General features: G+C 31.7%; 1 long non-coding RNA gene across 11 annotated transcripts; it reads left to right on the forward strand.

The window, feature by feature from the left end:
* The first annotated feature begins 4238 nt into the window (after positions 1-4238).
* On the forward strand, positions 4239-6305 carry LOC129318989 (uncharacterized). Of its 11 annotated transcripts, none has more exons than XR_008595378.1 (3): positions 4239-4311; positions 4546-4681; positions 4854-6305. It is a non-coding gene; the product is annotated as an uncharacterized LOC129318989 (long non-coding RNA). The 11 variants fall into 11 exon arrangements; XR_008595382.1 differs by having other exon boundaries at positions 4588-4691; positions 4866-6305; XR_008595379.1 differs by having other exon boundaries at positions 4588-4681; positions 4810-6305.
* Positions 6306-6793: the final 488 nt, after the last annotated feature.

Below are 6793 nucleotides of genomic sequence, written 5' to 3' on the forward strand. Positions count from 1 at the left end.
AATAAAAATTATGTAATTAAAAATATAATTTTTTTTGTAATTTTATTTTTTAAAGGAAAAATAAAACATGATTTAATACCATGTTTACATTTTTATTATTTTTTATGAAAATTTCATATGTAAAAAATTATTTAGTAACATAATTATATAAATTTTGAGTAGTAAAAACTATATAATTAAAAATATAATTTTTTTAAATTTTTCTTGTTTGAAAGGAAAAATTTAAGGATTTTAACCTTTAAGAATTAACATATTTAATTGATCAAACTATAAGATTTTAATTAAAAAATAAACTATAAGAATCTAATTTAAAATTAAAAAAAATTGTTTAGAACCTATTGAGTAATCTTTCCGTCCCCCCCCCCCCCAATCAAGACCATTAATATCAATGGCCCGTTTCAAAATTTCTACGCTAGAATAAATAGTCTCATTTTTCTTTTTATGACAATAAACATATTGAAACAAATAAACATATTAAATTGAATTTGTTTATTTCAATAAATTGAAAAAAATCATAATACTATGTGTGTTAATTTATTTCAATATTTTGAAAAAAGTCATTATATAGAAATAATTAAGATTCATAAGTATTATGATTTTAGTGTTATGCATCAATGGGGTAAGCATTTTTTTTTTCCCACGAGTGCGCTTTTTAATTTCCATAATACTTCATGATTCATTCAAAATTTGTTACTCTCATATTGTCAACGAGTTAAACTTATTTATAGTATAATGTTTTCTTTTAACTTTTGAAATATGTAATCTAGCCCTTAGGGTTAAAAAAATAACTTTAATCATTAGTTTATTAGAATATAATAGAAAAGGACTTAAAAAATTACAGAAAATAATATCAAAAATTATATATAAAGACTGAAAAAATTACGGAAAAGGACTAAAAAATTTATTGGTCATATTTTATAATTTTTAGTTTTTTTTATAATTTTCTAATTAACTAACTGTTAAAGTTAACTTTTGTTAAAGTTAGTGGCCATATTGCACCATTTTAAAAAAATTTAAAAAAATGAGTTTAAAATCTTGATATAGTTTAAGGATCAATTTACTTTTTTACCTTAGATATATATATATATATATATATATATATATGAACACATTAAATTACTCATGCTTATAGCTTCGCCAAAATCGAAGGTCTCTACACCTTCATCTTTCGTCTTTTAATTGAGTTGATTGTGGATATTCAGATAGTCTTAAGTTGTATTTGATCGTCTTTTGCTGGACTAGATATGTAACTTTGTAATTTATATTGTATATATTATCATTTTTACCAGGATCAATAATGCTGAGACAGCACACTCTGAAATGTTTGCCGCATGCGGTGCCCAAATCAACGTTGTCTGTTATCAACAGGAAAACCTTGTTTAGAGGTGTTTTAATTGAACAGAAACATTCGGAATTCATTTATGTTTATGTCCCTTCACACAGGATACATCAAAACGTATAAAGAAACACTAGGGCAGTAAGCCAGCAACACAACGAAACAACATTGTCTGTTTCTATCTCCACTTGAGAGGGCACCTTCTCATTCACTCACTTGAGAAGATATCTAAAACTGAGTCTGCATCCTTTTAATTAGAACCCTGAATAGTTAATCTAGACAATGTAAATCTGCTCTCAGCTCACACGTTAGTGCATTTAAATAAATCAGTCTTTTAGCATCACCGTACAAGAGCATCAGGATTCATTAGGGCACGTGGAAAAAAAAAATTCAATTGTCCCCTGGAGTAACAGAAAAAAAGAACAGCCAGCTATTTTCAAGCTAGCATGCTCAAGCATGGTCGTATGAACCTTGAGTACAATCAAGTGAAATTGGAGTAAGGGTTCAATAGCTAGCAATGTTGTTATTAACCTTCACACATATATATTGTAAATGGTTCTACATACTCTCCAATGATCTCTACATCCCAGAAGTACAGAAAAGGTCAATCTTTTTGCCAAATATAAAAAAAATAGACCAAGGTCAACCAAACAAGCAAATGGAAACACCTTCAAAACACATAACAGTTCACTGACAATTAGGAGATAAAAGTTTTGCAATCAAGAACTTACTTCCAATGTAATGGTGAACTCCAACTTTTGCCAACATGGCATAATACTCTATTTCTGACTTTCGGAGTGGCGGGCAATTGTTGGCAATGATAATCAATTTTCATGCAAGGAGGAGGACATTAAAGACACTATTCAACTTTTGACCACCAAAAAAGAAAACTACTTAATTATTTGCATAAAAATTAAACAATATGTAGCAAAATACTCATAACTGCAACATCCATCACAGTGAAACTCTAGTTATAATCTGCCGCATGCTTAGGAAGATGAGCCGTGAGTTGTTAGTACCCAGCAAATAAGCTATTAGAAAGAAGAGCTGTCTTTTTTATGTGATAGAAATGAAAATGAATAAAAAAATCTCATCCAAATAAATTCTTAACAAAAAATTATATTAAATTATCTTATCCACTCAATTACCAAATTCTTCTTTTCAATACATGTTAGCCACATGTGAACATGAACACTTTTGTTTTTGCTTTTGTTTTTGGTTTTTTTTTTTTCATTTTGACCAAATGACCATGAGCACTGGAAGCCTCCACTACCCGATGTCGATAATGTGCGGGGCTTGGCTTATAGTAAGTAATGTGCGCGCGCGCACATGTGCATATGTACAGGTATATACACATGTATTTTTGAAAAAATGACAATAAAATCTCCTGAATTATGAAATGATAATTTTCCCTTTCAATTGCACCAACGAAGAAAATAAACTGGTTTCAATACTATTGTCTCCCATTCAGGCAGAAAATAATATTTTATAAACAAAAAAGGTTTAAGATTAAAAAATGTGACAAAAAAAAGTATAATTTGTTTATATATACAAATATATTCCCAAAGTTTGATTCTCTGTACGAAAAGCAACATTTAAAAGAGTATGACCCTTTAAATTGTATTTAAATTTTTGAGTGATTAATCTCGTCGATATTAACCGTGAAGATACTTTGGAGAATAAGTAAAATGTTATCTCACCGATACTATTCAAGCAACACTCTGCCTTCATAATATGGATCATAGTTTTTTAAATAAATAATTAATATATTTTTAAAGATAACACTATTCAATACTGTGAAATTTTATTATTTTGAATATTATTTTAAAGTCTTTTTTTTTAAGATGAGCATTTAATTTTTAAAAGGGAAGAATACTACTTTCATTATTCAACGAAAATATTGCTTTAAGAGATGTGAATTGAAAATTTATGTTTTGGCCAGATTTTGATTTGGAATTAAGTTGAAAATTGAAAAAAAAAATATTTTTGCCTTGGAAAAAGAAAAGAAAATGCCAGCTGCGCTGATGAAAAAAAAAAAAAGCCAGAACTGCCTTACATATGTTAAAAATATATCTGAACCGCCAGAAAATTGTGATTTTCACGCGACCATCTATTTATTAGATCGTAGTTAAAATAAGTGAAAAAAAACAGAAAAAAAAAAAATACCAGCTGCTTATAAAAAACACCAGAACCGCCGTATATTAGAAAAACAAAATGTCAGGACCGCCAAAAAGATGTGATTTTCACGCGACCCTCTGTTTCTACTTTCTATTTAGAACTGATTCAGGGCACCGACAACAACAGGCACCACCATTAAAAACTTGTGATTTTCGCGCGCCCTGCAAACCCCAAAGCCCATGTCTTTACGCCAACATCGAGGGGAGAAGAGGAAGGAGCACACGATGGCTCAGGTGCAGCCAATCGAACACGTGTAATGTTTCAGCCGCGAGAATTTCTTGGGTATGAAATTTTCACCTTTATGACTTCTAACTGAGATTGACTTGTTTGTTTGTTATGACTTGCGCAATGAATTAGATTTGCGCCCTATTCCTCTGCCGGCGAGGTCTAAGGACGAGTCCTTTCAATTCTTTAAACTTTATCACCTCGCAAAAGAAGAGCTTTACTTTCTCTCCCTTTTTTGTTTCAGTTTACATAATAGTCAATTACTTGAAGTTTCCTATTTTGGTTTCCTCGGATGTGTCGGGAGACCTTTTGTGAAGAGGTTTGGGAAGCCTGTGGATATATTAACCAAACTAAATGAGATGTCTGGATTTCCTCCTGAAGAAGCAATTGAACTCTTTTGAGGCTAGTCAAATTCCCTTTCATCTCTGGCATAATGTCCTAATGTGCGCAGTATCAAAGCGCCAAGAGAGAGAAATATTGCTTATGTTTGTGATGTACATTCAGGAAATTATATTTGAACATCATGTTATGTGCGAAATCGTCAACAAGAGGCCCACATTGATGTCAACCAGGTACAGTTTTTTTTTTTTTTTTATATGGATTGGTGACTTGCTGTTTCTCTACTCCCCCCCCCCCCCTTTTTGTTTCTTTGATAATATTTCTTTACGCATTTTGCGTATGCTATCAATATTTTCTTTTTTCCTTCTCTTTTTTCCCCCTCCCCTTTTTTTGTGGCATTGCTTACTTATGTATCTTACCCTGCCCTCTTATTTTTGTTTCGACTAACTCTTTGTTTTTGTTCTCAGGCTTTGATATGCTAAATTCTTGCCTTTTGATTTTGTTTCTAGACTTCTGATATTTTATATTATGAAGTATTGGACATTCCTCTACCAGAACTGCAAGGCCTAAAATCTCTTAAAATTGCTTTTCATCAAGGATGAAGTGAGTATTGGTATTAGTTCCACCCACATATCATATAGTTGTGCAGTTGTGGCTATATTAAGTCTTGTGCTTTTAACAGATTTATCATTTATCATGTATAAATCTTTGAAATTGACTTTGATTGATAGGGTCCTTCTCTTCATCAGCTTAGATTTGGATGTTGTGTTTTGAGTCCTCCATGCAGATATAGATGGTGAGGAGGTTATTCATGACGTTCGATGGATTATGCTGCAAAGAATTAAAATTCTAAAGGAATTGAAGAGCAGTAATATGGCTACCTTAGAGGTGGGGCTGAAATGTGGAAGTAAGGTTGTTCACTGGCCCAATTATCCTAGTTGGCTCGATCCTGCCCATGACCATCACGGATACGCATGCTAACATCTTTGGCAATACTGGAAGGGAATCAGTACATAAAGGTCAATATATGTTGGAGTAAATAAAGGTCAGTCAGAACACAAAGGGAATCAATACGCTACTTATGTGCACTAAAGGTACACATTGGTAATTTATTTCGTACTGAATTGTCTTCGCTAACTTTTTTGCCATTAGTGGAGGGGAATTAGTACAATGCTTCTTTGAGGCTTATCTGGGAGTACATAAAGGTGAATCAGCTCGAGGTGACTGTTATGATAATTACTGATCAATTTGGTACATCTTCTAACTGATGTGGATCTTTGAGTTAACAAGGCCCGTTTCAGATTTATGCATTGCCGCTCTTTTATATTATTTTATTTATGTGTTTTTATAATTTTTTTTCCTATTTGTTGTGCCTTTCTTGACTTTTGCATCAGTGTCTGGTTTTAATTCTGTTTTGCGTTTATTCATTTCTATTTCACCATGGTCAAACTTTGAAAGAGGCCTGGAATGTCACCTTGGTATATTTTCTTTATTTTGAAAGTAATTGAAACTTGTTTAGTGGTTACTGTAATAATCAGGGATATAAATAGCTTGGTTTTTTAGAGTGAACAGAGAAACTCAGGGGTGAGTTAAATTTCTTCATATTTACTATTTTTGTTCGATTTTTTTTTTAACTCCATTCATTATTTTGAATGTCTATCTGTAGGTGATTATTGGTGGTTATTATGAATTTGCTTTTAAGGTATTGCAGTAACCTTATTTTTTGTCTCAGTTTGTTACTTTTAGATATCAACCTTCACTGAATTGTGCTACTTCCTATGAGCCATCCTTTTTAGCAGAGCATACAAGAAGTTATCAACTATTTCAGCTGGAGAGAAAAGTCAGAAAGCAGTATGAATGAAAAAAGATCGGAGACCAATCATTTCACTTCATCAGTATTAGTAATTCTGGAAGTGCTTGGGGAGTACTACCAAATTGTTTGCCCTTTGATTTAAATCCAGTTTTCTATAACTTCTGCTGTGAGCTAAATGCTTATATTTCTGTACCTGTTCAATAACCAACGTTTTTTCAAAAAATAAAAATTGAAATGGGAAAACAGTGAGGAAGAAAAGTCTCGAAAGCAAAAGAAACACAATGTTAGTTGTGACAGCGGAATTTTTCAATTCCTTTCCTTTTAGAATTTATATTCTGTCCGTTTGTTACAAATTCCAATTTGAGTATAAATTTTCTAAGCAATAATATTCCTTACTTGCTTGGATTTGAGTGATATCTATGAAAATCGGATGTGTGGCTTCTTAGAAAAATGACAGCGTTTTGATTTTTAATAGATGGTTTTGCTTTGGGATTTGATCATGCTTTTTACTGGACTCATACAAGGCTCAATCACAATTATATAATTTGATTCCTAATCTAAAAATGCAGAAATACACGTGTCATCCATTGCTACATCTGAATGCTTGCATCGAAATGTGGGTAAATTGAGGCTAATTATGAAGGCTTTAAATTGACATTCAAAGCTACAGTAATATTCCTTACATGCATTGCTTGAGAGCTATCTAACAAAATCAGATATGCCTTGTTATCGAAATGACGGTACTTTAATTTTATGCAGATGGCTTTACTTTGGGATTTGATCATGTTTTTTAATGCACATATTCAAGGCTTAATTATGATTATATGATTTGATGTCTAATCTAAATGAGAAGAACTATATTTCCTTTCAACTTAGATTATCAGCTACTATGCTACTGCTTG

Source organism: Prosopis cineraria, unplaced genomic scaffold, assembly GCF_029017545.1.
Source record: "Prosopis cineraria cultivar Desert tree isolate PC_DT_omini unplaced genomic scaffold, ASM2901754v1 PC8, whole genome shotgun sequence".
In the NCBI taxonomy this organism is placed as follows: domain Eukaryota; kingdom Viridiplantae; phylum Streptophyta; class Magnoliopsida; order Fabales; family Fabaceae; genus Prosopis; species Prosopis cineraria.